Source organism: Rhinolophus sinicus, chromosome 14, assembly GCF_057876585.1.
Source record: "Rhinolophus sinicus isolate RSI-liver-muscle chromosome 14, RSI-T2T, whole genome shotgun sequence".
Taxonomy (NCBI): Eukaryota; Metazoa; Chordata; class Mammalia; order Chiroptera; family Rhinolophidae; genus Rhinolophus; species Rhinolophus sinicus.
Window position 1 is genome coordinate 5,994,989 of NC_142514.1, and position 13,581 is coordinate 6,008,569.

General features: G+C 45.6%; 1 pseudogene; it reads right to left on the minus strand.

Moving 5' to 3' along the window:
• Positions 1-1,094: 1,094 nt before the first annotated feature.
• LOC109455234 (large ribosomal subunit protein eL32 pseudogene) lies at positions 1,095-7,017 on the minus strand (annotated as a pseudogene).
• Between the last annotated feature and the right edge of the window lie 6,564 nt (positions 7,018-13,581).

The following is a 13,581-nucleotide window of genomic DNA, read 5'->3' on the forward strand; positions in this document are numbered from 1 at the left end:
GCCCCTGCGCCCTCCACGCCCCTGCGCCCTCCACGCTTCATTCCCGTGGCCCCCGCGTCCGGTCCGCGGTTCTGGACCCCGCCTCTACGCACTGCTCCTGGCACCGCCCCTGAGCCTCATGGCCCTCCCACGCGCCCCGCGCATGACCTCACACCACGCCCCTGCGCCCTCCGTGCCTCACCCCTGTGGCCCCGACGTCCAGTTCGCATCTCTCGGTCCCGCAGTTAGGTCCCGCTGTTAGGTCCCGCTCCTGAGCCACACGCCTCGACCCTGAGCCCCGCCCACGCGACCCGCAAAAGACCTCACACCACTGCCTGCACCTGCTTTCTATGCCCCAGCTCTGTGGCCCCCAAGTCCTGTCCGCGTCGGGCTACCAGACGCTGAAGCCTTCCCTCCCCCAAGGACTGCCCCCACTCTTGCCAGATGGCTAGGACCGCTGGTCCTGGGGAACGAAGGACTTGCATTTTTAGGGCTAATGTTACCTTCCTTCTTTTCATCCAGCTTGTGTGCGTGTGTTGGCTGGGGTGGAGGCATTCCTTCCACTGGCGACAAAAACAACTCTACGTTTGTGATCCTCGTTCCATAAGCAGCAGTACAGACGTGTTCACAGGGCGGTGGTGGTTACTTCGGAAAGGGAGTGTTTACAATGCTTACAATGAGCACGCTATTTTTTAAATTAAGTCTATTAGGTGTAATTTTTTAAAAAGAATTCAAATTTATTTTTTTTTTCCTTTTTTCATAATTTCACATTTTAAAATTGAGATGTAATTTATATACCATAAAATTGACCCTTTTAAGTATACAATTCAGTGGTTTTTAGTATATTCACAAGTTTGTATAACCATCATCATTAGCTAATTACACATTTTCATCACCCGGAAAAGAAGCCCAGTTAGTTCACTGCCCATTTTTCCCTCCCCCCAGCTTTTGGCAACCATTAATCTACCTTCTGTGTCTATGGATTTGCCTATTCTGGACAGTTCACATAGATGGAATCAGACAATAAAAAAGGTGATCTTTTGTGACTGACCTCTTTCACTTATGTTTTCAAGGTTCAACTACATTGTAGCATGTATCAGTATCAAGATTCAACTACATTATAGCATGTGATCAGTATTTCATTTCTTTATATGGCCAAATAGTATCCTTTTGTATGGATAGGCCACATTTGTTTATCCATACTTCAGTTGATAGACTTTTGGGTTGTTCCCACTGTTTGGCTATTGTGAATAATGCTGCTATGAACATTCATGTACAAGTTTTTTGTGTGGACATATGTTTTCAATTCTCTTGGGTATATTCCTAGGAGTGGATTTGCCGGGTCACGTGGTGACTCTATGTTTAACCTTGTGTGGAACTGCCAGACTGTTTTCCAAGTGGCTGCATCTTTTTATATTGCTACAACAGTGTATGAAGGTTTCAATTTCTCCACAGTCTCCTAACACTTGATTATCTATCTTTTTTATTCTAGCCATCCTAGTGGGTGTGAAGTGGTGTCTCATTGTGGTTTTGATTTGCATTTCTCTGATAATGACATGGAACATCTTTTCATGTGCTTATTGGCCATTTGCATATCCTTTTTGGAGAAATGTCCATTCAATACACTTCCCTACTGCTTTTTTTTTTTTTTTTTTTTTTTTTTTTAGAATTTTATGGTTATATTAACACAAATATACAATGTGCACACAAGTGTCTACATTCATTTTCTTGGCTGCGCAGCCTGGCACTAGGGTTGGTGACTGATGGCCAACTGGGCTGCTCTTCACACAATGGCTTTGCGGTTCTTTGAGGAGACGTTGTGACAGTCTCAGCACAATAGGATTTGCTGCACATCAGCCTCCCTTCAAACTCCTTGACACTGTGGACCAGGAACTCCCAAAAGCCACTTGGCAGCATGAGCTCTGTTTTCTTGTTGCTCCCATCACTAGTGTTGGGCTTCACGATCTGGCCCTTGAATTGGTTGTGTACCCTATTGTCAGTGCCTCAGGGTTTCCGCCAGTTACGCTTAATTTTGATACATCAATCTGGTGTTGGATGAACTTCTTGGTCCTCTTTTTGATGACCTTGGGCTTCACGACGGGTCTAAGAGCAGCATGATGCCCAATAGGAATGTCTGTCACCTCCCTTGCCTATTTTTCAATTGAGTCTGTCTTTTTGTTATTGAGTTGTAAGAGTTCTTTATATATTCTGGGTACTAGAATCTTATCAGATATATAATTCACAAAATTTTTCTCCCATTCTGGTGGATTGCCTTTTCATTTTCTTGATAGTGTACTTTGAAGCACACAAGTTTTTATTTTGATGATGTCCAATTACCTCCTTTTTTCCTTTCGTTGCTGTGGTTTGGTGTCACACCTAAAAAACCATTGCCTAATCCAAGCTCATGAAGATTTACACCTACGTTTTCTTTCTTGCCAGTACCACACTGTTTTGATTACTGTCGCATTGTAGTCAATTTTGTAAAAGGGACGTCTGACTCCTCCAACTTTGTTTTTTCTTTTCCAATATTGTTTTGGCTGTTTGGGGCCCCTTGCCATTCTGTATCAAATTGAGGAATAACTTTTCCATTTCTGCAAAAAAAAAGTCTGTCGGGATTGTGTTGCATCTGTAGGTAAATTGGGGGAGGGGGGAGGGAATGCTATCTTTATAATGTTAAGTCTTCTTATCCATGTACATGGGATTTTTCCATTTATCTAGGTCATCTTTAATTTATTGATGTTTTTAGTATACATTAGATTTGATTTTGCATTTGAGTCGTAAAAGGCAAAGTTTATCATAGGCATAGATTATCATTTTAATCTAACTTTCAAAACAATTGTATTATGAAATATGCATACTACAAAGTGACTAAAATACAAATGTAGTTTAATAAATAATTATAAAGCAAATACCCATCCAGAGCAAGAAATACAACATGACCAGCACATTAGAAGCTGCTTCCCAAACCTTTCTTCCTCCTCAGTCACTCTCTTGCTTTTTTTTTTAACCATTCGCAATGCACCCCTAAACAAAATAGTATAGTTTGCCTGTCATTGAACTTCATATAAATGGAATCCTGCTCTATGTTCTCTTTCGTGTCTTTTTTTTTTTTTGCTCAACATTATTTTCGTGAGATTCATCTGTGTCCTTGCATGAACTTTCAGTTCATTCATTATCATTGCTGTGTAGTATTCCATTGTAGAAATAATATATTTATCAGTTCTACTGTTTTTGGACACGTGGGTTGTTTCCAGGTTTGGGCTATTACGAGCAATGCTGGAATGAGCATATATTCTTTCTTAATCAGGAAAATAGTTGCTATGAGCCCTTCTCAGCACTTTGAGCAAGCCTATGCATGGATGGACTTTGCCCTGGAGAGAGCTGATGAGCAGCAGCTTTCCTTCTCAGTCACCTCAGAAGCTGCTGACCTCCCCCTGAGCGGACCCCAGACCATAACAGACCCCAGCTGAGAGGGCTGTCAGTGAAGTCTTTCAGCTTTTCACTGACGTGAATAGTTTCAAGCTTGGATTGTGCAACCAGTCCTGGGCTTTGGCACATGGCTGGGAAAGAGGCTGGAATGGACATCTGCCCCCCCCTCCAGGTCATACTCATTGGATCTTAAGGGCATTTGGGGGAGCAGGAGGGACAGGAGAGGTCTTCTGGCAAGCTGCTCTGTGGGCAGGTCAAGCCTGACTTTATTTCTTGTTTTACTGAGTTTGAAGCATGTTGTCCACTCCCCAGGTGAATGGCTGGCTATTTTACAGCCAAGTTTGATCAGGAGATTGCTTGGTTTTCTTAGCACTGGAAAACAACATTCAAAGAACTTGCATGCTTCCCATTACTAGTGGGGAAAAATGGAAAAGACATGCAATGACATAGCTTCAAATCACTTAGCTCTAAGCATGAAGCTAACTTTCCACAGTCCTAGCTCACTGACGTTGCCTGGATGTGTTCCATCAGCATTAAGCAGGAGGTAAGAATCGTGACTCCTAAGTTGCCAGGCGATCTTAAGCCACACAGTATCGCCTCCACCAAAGGGAGTCAGTGACTTTGGACTCTCAGCCTGTCGGCAGAGTTCCTGGGCTTCTCCTATCTTAAGGGCTGTTACTCCTCCAGGGAGGCCTGATCAAGAACAACAGACCCAGAGAAACCCCAGGCTTCGAGCTGCCTCCGATGGCACCCACCCCAGATGGAATGCAATGTCCCATTAACCACATCTTCTATTTCTGGTCTCTTGGTCCCCTCTCTCCCTTCTCTTTGGAGAATTCGTAAGAAATTCAGATGGATTCTTCTTTTGACCCTGAGTTGTTTCTCTAGTGTCTGTGCCAAACCAGCTGGCAGTTGTCTATTACTCCATGTCCGGCATCCAAAGGGGCAATGTCCAAGGTCCTGACACACTGTTACGGCCTCCGCTGCACCCCAGTTTTCTGGCTGCAGATCTAGGGCCCAGACCCAGAGAGGTCCCATTACCGTGGCCAGTGGCCACAGGAGCAGATTGGCTTTGGTTTGCTCTTTCCTCCCTCCCCCAAAACCCAGAAACTGGCATAAGATTCTCCTCTGACAACTGCAAAAGGGGTGACACTTTGGAGTCTCTAAATTGAAAGTGCCCTAAGTGATTTTCTGAGCTCAATCAACTCCAACCTAAGTAACAAGCCATGTATGTGATTCTTAAAATGAGAACAAAACAGGGACTTTCCTCATGTGATTGGTAGAAATGTGGGCTGGCCCCCTTTTTCATTTCCCTGTTTGAAGGTGAGTGTGGTTTGTCTTGCCTCTTCCTACCCAGGTACCATGACGTGCAATGGCCGTGGAAGAGGATCCTGGCCTTTGGGGGCCCCTCTCCAGACTCCCCCACCTCCAGCATCCCCAAAGGAGGTTGCGACACTCCAGGGCATGCTCATGTGATCATTGGGCCACACAGATGAAAGACCAGGAAAAGCCTGACCAGCCACATTTCTGAAGTCAGGGGCTTCCTGTTCAAGAGGCACCATCTGGTGGGTGTACTTTCCTCCAGGAGAAGCCCTCGGGTCTCAGTGGGGTGTGTTTAAACTCTTCCCCATCACCTTGAGCCTTCCCTCTCCCCATCCCAAATTCTGAAGGCTTTGCCCCCAGCTTGTGTACCTGGCTCTCGTGTCTGCAGCTTGTGTACCTGGCTCTTGTGTCTTCAACACATACTGGTTCTGATGGGCTCTTTCATGCATCAGTTCCTGGGTCAACCACGACACCGCAGCTCCCAGCTGCCTGCGTCAGTTAAAGGAAAGCTAAGCCTCTAAAGGTAAAGACTATTTTTCTCTACTTGGGGACTATTTTGTAGGTAAGACTGGCTTAAAGCACACTGCTGGCACCGAGAGAGAGGTCTTTTGATATCGTGGAAGACCCAGGTTCTAGTCCTGCACCTCTGTTCCGACCACGTGTGGCAGCCAGAATTCTAAAGATCCTTCCCCACTCAGTTCCTATGCCCTAGTTATTTAATCAAACACTAATCTAGGTATTGCTGTGAGGGGATATTGAAGATGTAATTAAGATTTGTTATGGACTGAATGTTTGTTTCGTTCCCTCCCACCCCACTCTCACCCCCCAAAAATCTGTATACAGTGGTACCTCAGTTTTCTAACATAATCCGTTCTGGAAGACTGTTCGAGTTCTGAAACGTTTGAAAACAGCCGACAGCTAGACCTCAGGATCCTGCACTCAGCAGAAGCCGTGTGACGTGTTCAACTTTTGAGGCATGTTTGAAAACCAAAGCATTTACTTCTGGGTTTACGGAGTTCGTAAACCAAAATGTTCATCAACGGAGACGTTTGAAAACCTAGGTACTACTGTATATTGAAGTTCTAACCCTCAGTGTGATGGTATTAGAAGGTGGGGCCTTTGGAAAATATGTCGGGTTAGATGATGTCGTGAAGCTGGAGCCCTTAGAATGGGATTGGAGCCTTTGTAAGAAGCAGAAGAGACACCGGAGTTTCCTCTCTCTCTGCCAAGTGAGGACACAGCAAGAAGATGGCTGTCTACAAACCAGGAAGTGGGATCTCTCCAGGAATCCTTGACCTTGGACTTCCAGCCTCCAGAACTGTGCGAAATAAATGTCTACCATATAAGCTGGCTAGTCTATGGTATTTTCTTACAGCAGCCCAAGCTGACTAAGTCAGATCCCGTGTTAGCAGACCTTAAGATACAAAGATTATCCAGGTTGACCTGGCCCAATCTGAACTGTTTAAAAGTAGAAATTTTCCTTTGGCCAGGAGCAGAAGGGGAATTCAGAGAGATTCAGGAGTGCGGGAGAAGCATCATTTGAGATCTTGCTCCCCAGCATATGTCATCAGTTTGGCTTAAATAAACTCATAAAAATTCAAAATAATAATAATAATAATCATAATAGAGATTCTGTACGAGGGGGATTCGGCATGAGAATCCAGCCTGTAGCTGTGATATTGTGAGGGCCTGTGAACACAGGAAGAAAATGAGGGTGGCTGCTAGGAGATAAGAACAATCTGATTCCTGCCCACCTCCTGAATGGGCTGAGAACACAGCTGGCCAGCACTTGAAGTATGACACCCTGAGTGGAAGACCCAGTTGAGCCATGACCGACTTCTGACCTATGGAAACTGTGAGATAATAAATGAGTCTTGTTTTATAAGCCATCAAGTTTGTGAAATTCGTTACACAGCAATAGAAAACTGATACACCACATGGGCTAAAAGGAGCCACGTAGACTCTCTAAGCTTCCAGTGCCTCACCTAGAAAATAAGGACAAAAGATTCGTAGGGTTGTTGCGAATAAACAGCTGTTGGGCTTGTAGACAGAGCCCTGGACTTGTGGCCAGAAGGCCAACAATTGCTAGGTCACCTTGAGCAAATTACTTAACTTCTCTTGGTTGTTTCCTCACCTCTTAAATGAGGCCAACAGAAGCTATTTCCTTGGTAATTGAATAGTAGCTGGGCACGCGGCCATCCAGCCAGAGACTACATTTCCCAGAGCGCCTTGCAACTAGATGTGGCCATGTGACTAAATCCTCACCAATGGAATATGGTGCTGCATGTAGGCTGCTTCTAGGTATGGGCCTTACAACAGGGCATATGCCCTCCAGCTCCTGCTCCTTCCTATGACTGGAATATTAAGGTACCAGCCAAACAGCTTCAACATGCTGACAAGGAACAGTGGAGAAAGAAAACGGGAAGGTCCTAGGGCTGGTGGAGAAAGAAGACAAAAAGAACCCCTGTCCCTGAATTGCGGTTGTTGCTGAGTCACCCACTAACCTGGAATGCTGGTCTTTGGCAGGTGACAAGGTGAAAATTCTGAGATGTCCTAAATTAAATTACAGAGGGCCAGAGGGTGGAAGGAAGAGACAAGAAAGGGTTAATCAGTTCACAACTGCAGGCCAGCTAACAAGATTGCTCACATTCCTGAGTGTATGTTGGAACTCTTAATTAACTTCCAGGTAGCTATTTCCACGATTATCTAAAAGAGAATAGTCTGGTGCCATCAAACCCCAGAAGCCTCCCCTCCTTGTTTACACATGAACTTTTCAGGCTCAGGCCTACAACCAATCCAAAGGTGCAAACACCCCTTTTTATGGACTCTGTGGCTATCCGCAAACAAATTCCACTTCACCTTCTCCCACCCACTTTATCTATAGCCAATGTTAATTCTTTCAAAACAAGTTACATCATTCTCCCTCCAGTTGATGTATAAAAACACCCGCCAACTCTAGGACGGGGGACATGTTGCCTTTGCCACCTGGTACGGGCTTCTGGCGGTTTAGATTTCATGCCCCAGGACATGGCCTTTTTTTTTTTTTTTTGGTAGCAATGGCCCAAGAAACCATTTCTTTTAAAAAGACTTTCCGCCATGGAAGTTAAAAATTTCATTTAACTCAGTTGTGTGGGGGACAAATAAACACCCATTTCCTCGGTGCCACTGGATATGGGGATCTCTTTGTTACAGCTGCCTGGTCTCTGCCTTAATCAATATAAGCAAATAATATGGGGAAAATAGGTCTGAGGGCCACAGTGAAGACTTGGAGATGTTGTGTAGGCATTAGCCCAGGGTTCGCTTTTAGCCCAGGGTTCGCTTTTAGCCCGGGGTTTTGTTTTGTGATATGGAGCTACTATGCAAAAGTCAAGTGGCTTGTTAGTGCTTCTAAACAAGCATAGTCATGAGCTGTGTAATGATGTTTCCATCAATGAGAGGCTGCATGTATGACGGGGTTCCATAAGATTATAAAGGAGCTGGAAAATTCCTATGGCCTCGTGAGTCATAGTCATCATAGCTTTGAAGTACAAGGCGTTACCTATGTGCTTGTGGTGATGCTGGTGGAGACAAATCTACTGCACTGCCAGTCGTGTAAAAGCATAGTAATACAATCATATACAGTATGTAACACTTGATAATGATAACAAACGACTATGTTATTGGTTTATGTACTTACAAACTATATTTTTTATCATTATTTTACAGGGTACTCTTTCTACTTATTAAAAAAAGCGTTTGCTATAAAACAGTATGCTGTGTTATGTGGCAGCAGCCTCATACATCTCGTGTTTACTGCCTCTCTTCATTGCATCTTTTCCTCTTGTGCTTGATTTAATCTAGTGGTTTATAAATCTAGGGTAGCCTAAGTGTACAGTGTTTATGAAGTTTACAGCAGTGGACAGCAATGTCCTCAGCTTCCACAGTCACTCACACTCACTCACTGACTCCCCCCAGAGCAACTTCCAGTCCTGCAGGCTCCATTCATGGTAAGTGCCCCATATAGGTGCACCATTTTTTATCTTTTATACCATATTTTTATGGTATCTTTTCCATGTTTAGATATGTTTAATACATACATACTATTGTGTTACAATTGTCTACCTTATTCAGTACAGTAACATGCTGTGTAAGTTTGCAGCCTAGGAGCAACAGGCTCCACCCTACAGCCTACGTGTGTAATAGGCTAGACCATCGAGGTTGGTGTACGCGTACTGGGGGATGTTCGCACGACAATGAAATGGCATAACAATGCATTTCTCAGAACGTACCCTGTCAAAAGGGGCACATAACTGTATTATGTGAAGGATATCCTAGAAGTTCAGTGATTGAAGGGATTCCAGCAATTTATTCACTCCACAGGTATCTACTGAGACCCTACTAATTGCCTGATGATTCAACATTGAACAAAACAAAATCCCTTCCTTCAAGGAATTGGTCAGGAGAGAGAGGATGAATAATCAATAAATATGTAACGTGTCAATGGCAGTAAGTGTGGGAGAGGAGTAAAGCCAGATAATGGGGCAAGAACATGCTGTTGGAGGTGATGGGAGTGCTTTATACAGGGTCCAGTGAAGGTCTCTCTGGGGGGATGGGGTTTCAGCAAAATCCTGACGTGAGGGAGTGAGTCCTGTAGACACCAGGAAGAAGAACATTCTAGACAGAGGAAACAGCGTGTGCAAAGGCCCTGAGGGGGAGCATGACCAATATGTTTAGGGAACAGCAAGGAGCCACTGTGGCTGGAGCAATGTGGGAGGGGTGAGGAGGGCAGAGAGGCAGGGAGACCACATGGGGCTCCCAGTCAACAGGAAGACTTGAGCTTTTATACAGAGAGACACGGAGTCCTTGGAGGGCTGAACAGAGGCGCATCGGGAGTTACTTGTAAAATACAAAGCCGGCTTAGAGGCTACTGCGCCATCTAGGTGAGGGGTCATGGATATACTCTGGAGGCAGACATGACAGGATCTACTGAAGGGACAGATGTGAGTGTGAGCAAAAGAAGACTCAAGGAAGATTCTAGACTTCTAAGATGAAAGGATGGGTTGCTCTTCACTGCATGGAACAGGTTTATGGGGAAGCAAGAGCAGGAGTTCAGCTCTAGACCTGTTAGATTCCTATTAGACAAACCAAGTGGGGGTGCTTTGGACTTCTGGGGGAGCTCCTATCTGCAGACAGAAATTTGGAGATGGTCAGCATAACGCTGGTGTTTAGGCCGTGAGACCTGACAGCACCTAGAAACGGAGTGTGGTGCAGAATGTCTGAGAGAGAGCCCAGGGCACTGCAATGACTAGGGGTGGGGGCATGAGTCAGTGTAACCAGAAAGACGTCTGTAAGCAGTGACTCGTGTTTTTTTTAATTATTATGGTAAAACATACATAACATAAAAAACTGCCATTTTGACCATTTCTAAGTGTACAGTTCAGTGGTGTTCACAAGATTATGTAACCATCACCACTATTTCCAAAACTTTTCCATCACCCCAAAACAGAAACTCTGCACCCCTTAAGCAATAACTCCCCATTGCTTCCTCTCCCCAACCCCTGGCCACCACTAATCTACTTTCTGTCTTCATAGATTTGCCTGTTCTGGGCATGTCACTAGGGGTGGGGGATCAGAGAATAGGTAGTCTTTTGTGCCTGGCTTCTTTCACTTACCATGTCTTCAAGGTTCATCCAAGTTGTAGCATGTACGGGCACCTCATTTCCTTTTACGACCAAATAACATTCCATTGTATGGACATTTTGCTTACCCACTCATCTGTTGATGGACAACTCGGTAGCTATTGTGAATAATGCTGCAATGAATAAGCAGTGACTCTTAATCGGGGTTTGGAGAGAAGGTAACAAAAGGCATGAGCACCCATCCTTCCCAGCCACCCTTCAGAATCTTCCAGAGGATGTGAGATTTCTTTTGCCTTATAGAAAAGGACCAAGGGCTAAACTAGGTTGAAAACCCTGGCTTTAAAGCAAATGAGGTTAAAAGAAAACTTTCAAGATAAAGAATTATATATCAAGTATACAGGAAACATTGCTATGTATTATGTAATATATCCAATAGGAACATGTGGGCCACAATTCTGAGCATATAGAATCGTTTCTACGTATGGTTTGTTTATCATTGATCTCTCTGTAGAATGAACTCTTAGAAAGGACAGGGACCTGGTCTACGCTGTGCATGATGTCTGTCACACCGTAGGTCCTGGATCAATGTTTGTGGAACGAACCGCCATTTGAGCCACGTCTAAGGCAGGGTTCTCACCTGCGGGCCAGTCACCTAGAGGGCAACCAGGTACATCTGCTTTCACTAACTCCCCACAGAAATCTAGCATTTCCTTTCTTTATAAAGGCGAGCGACACGTCCTGGATTTTTTCTTTTTTTTTTTAGCAGTGCCACTGACTGTCAACAATAGAAAACGCAGACCTTTTCCTTTCACGTTGCAGATTTCTCAGAATACCACTCATTCTCATCACTACTTTTACACTATTGTCACGATTAGACCAGCTGCTGATGGATCATATTTACTACTCTATAACAAATTTGGTTTTATCAACTGTTTTGATAATTACATTACACTCTATTTATTCCGCTTTGTAAATCCTCCTTTATTCTTTGTGTCTGCAGGCACTGCTAGATGGGCAGAGGGGTTCGTGGTATAACCGAGGTTAAGAGCCTTCTCCCAGGGCTTGCCTCGCTTTCCCCTCTACAGCCATCCCTGGAACAGGCCCACACTGTCCTGGTCTGGCATTCACACCTGGACTCCAGGCTGTGACCTGTGGGCGTAGCGCCACCTGAGCACCACCAGGAGGCGCTGCTCCTCCCATCTCAGAGGAGGCCCGGGAGCAGGTTCAGGGCGTCCTCCCTCCCATCTTTGTCCTAACCAGGCCTGGCATCCAGACCTGCTGGGAGCTTTTTTTCCTTTTCTCTTTCTTTTTAAACTTTGCCACGGAAAAAAGCCAAGAACACCCAGGGAGCCATCAGTCAAATTCATAATTATGGTAGGTGAGCAGTTTTGTTTTATCTATGCCCTGCCTGGGGAACTTTCTAAGTACACAGATGCGTGGACACCACCAGACAGGGCAATGAAGAGTCTTAAGGCTTACAAAGCTCCCAGATGTTTGGGAACCTGGCACTGCCTCCTGGACACCGCAGATAACCGAGTTAGGGTCTGCAGACATCACTTCCTGCTATCAAGACCTCGACCTCTGACCCCTGCCAGCCTGAAGGTCTATTCCCATCTCTGGCCCACATCTTCCTGCTTACACTGTTTCCTCTCGCTCATGCCCCACAGGACTTGGGGAACAGCTGGCTCCTGTCCTCTGTACAGTCACTCTTCCTGTGTCTATCTGAAAGCCAGCATTAAGTAACCCATGCCTCACGCCCTTGAGCAACCACCCACAGCCACATTCTGCTGGCTGCTGAGTTTTACGTGGCCTCTTCCCGTGGATGGAAAACAAACCCTGGAGTCAACAATTTCTCGGCATTTCAGACTGGGAAGATACTGTTAAGCTGTTAACACTTGATTTTGAAGTGTCCAGAAAAATCCCTCCCCCCCCATTTATATGTTGAAGTCCTAACCCCCAGTACCTCCAAATGTGGCTGTGTTTGAAGATAGGACGTTTAAAGAGGTAATGAAGTTAAAATGAGGTCACAAGTGTGGGCCCTGATCCAATCTGACTGGTATCCTTATAAAAAGGGGAAATTTGGACATAGACAAGCAGAGGGAAGACACAGGGAGAAGGTGGCCATCTACACGCCAAGAGAGAGGCCTCAGAAGGAACTAACCCTGCCAACACCTTGATCTTGGATTTCTGGCCTCCAAACTGTGAGAAAACAAGTTCGAGTTGTTCAAGCCGCCTGGACTGCGGTCCTTTGTTATTACAGCAGCACTCACAGTCCCCAAAGGCACACAACACACACCAGCAACAAACTCCCTCCTTGAATTCTGATGAACCAGTTTCTGATTGCCACCAGAGGCAGCCCCATGCATAGGACCTCGGTTCTCTATTTGTGCGGGTGCCCTGGGGAGGCTCTGGGTTCAGCTGGAGGGAAGAGTCGTCACCCGGATGACTCAGCACGTCACCCTGACCCTCTGCATCAGTTGGTCGCCATCTTTTGCCAGAGCGCCTGCTCTGTGCCAGGCCCTCTTGGGAGGTGGCCATCAAGTCCTGGCCCCACATCGGGTTACCAGTTTTGATGTGGGACAACAGAGCCTTGGTGACCTGCAGCCTGAAGGCCTATGGGAGGCTGTTAGGCAGAAGCGGCTGCACCATTCACCAGACCCCTGGTGCAAAATGAAAGTCCGGGGCCCTTGTTCAAAAAGCATTAAAGATTTCAGCTTGTCAACAGTCAAATGCAAGCCCTCCTAATTACAGAATCCTGTGTGACCGTACAGGTTGTAAACCCATCCACAGAGGAGGAGCGAGATGGCTAAAGAGTGTCCAGAGCACAGTGATGTCACCAGAAGCCACTGACTTAGCACGAGGGCCCTGAATCAGCCACCATCTTCCTCTGATCTGAGCCTCATTGAAGCTTCCAGACTGCGGCATGGGGGCGACGATTTCTATGCTGTGCTCACATTGTGAATGATTTACCTCTTCTGTCCCATCTGGAGTCCATGCTTCAGGAGTGACTCCTGATAGAAAAAGATGACTCCACAAAGTCACTCATGTAGAGACAGGACAATCTGTGATGTCCATGTGTTATGAAAATGAGACCAAGACATGATGTTTTGCTGTGGAATGAGGCAACATGGAGGACTCCGGGGGAGGGAAGGTACCAGCCTGAACAAGCGCTACAGAAAGGCTTTAGGTGCACAGAATACTTCTTGGCTAGAGTACAAGGGCCTTCAGATTT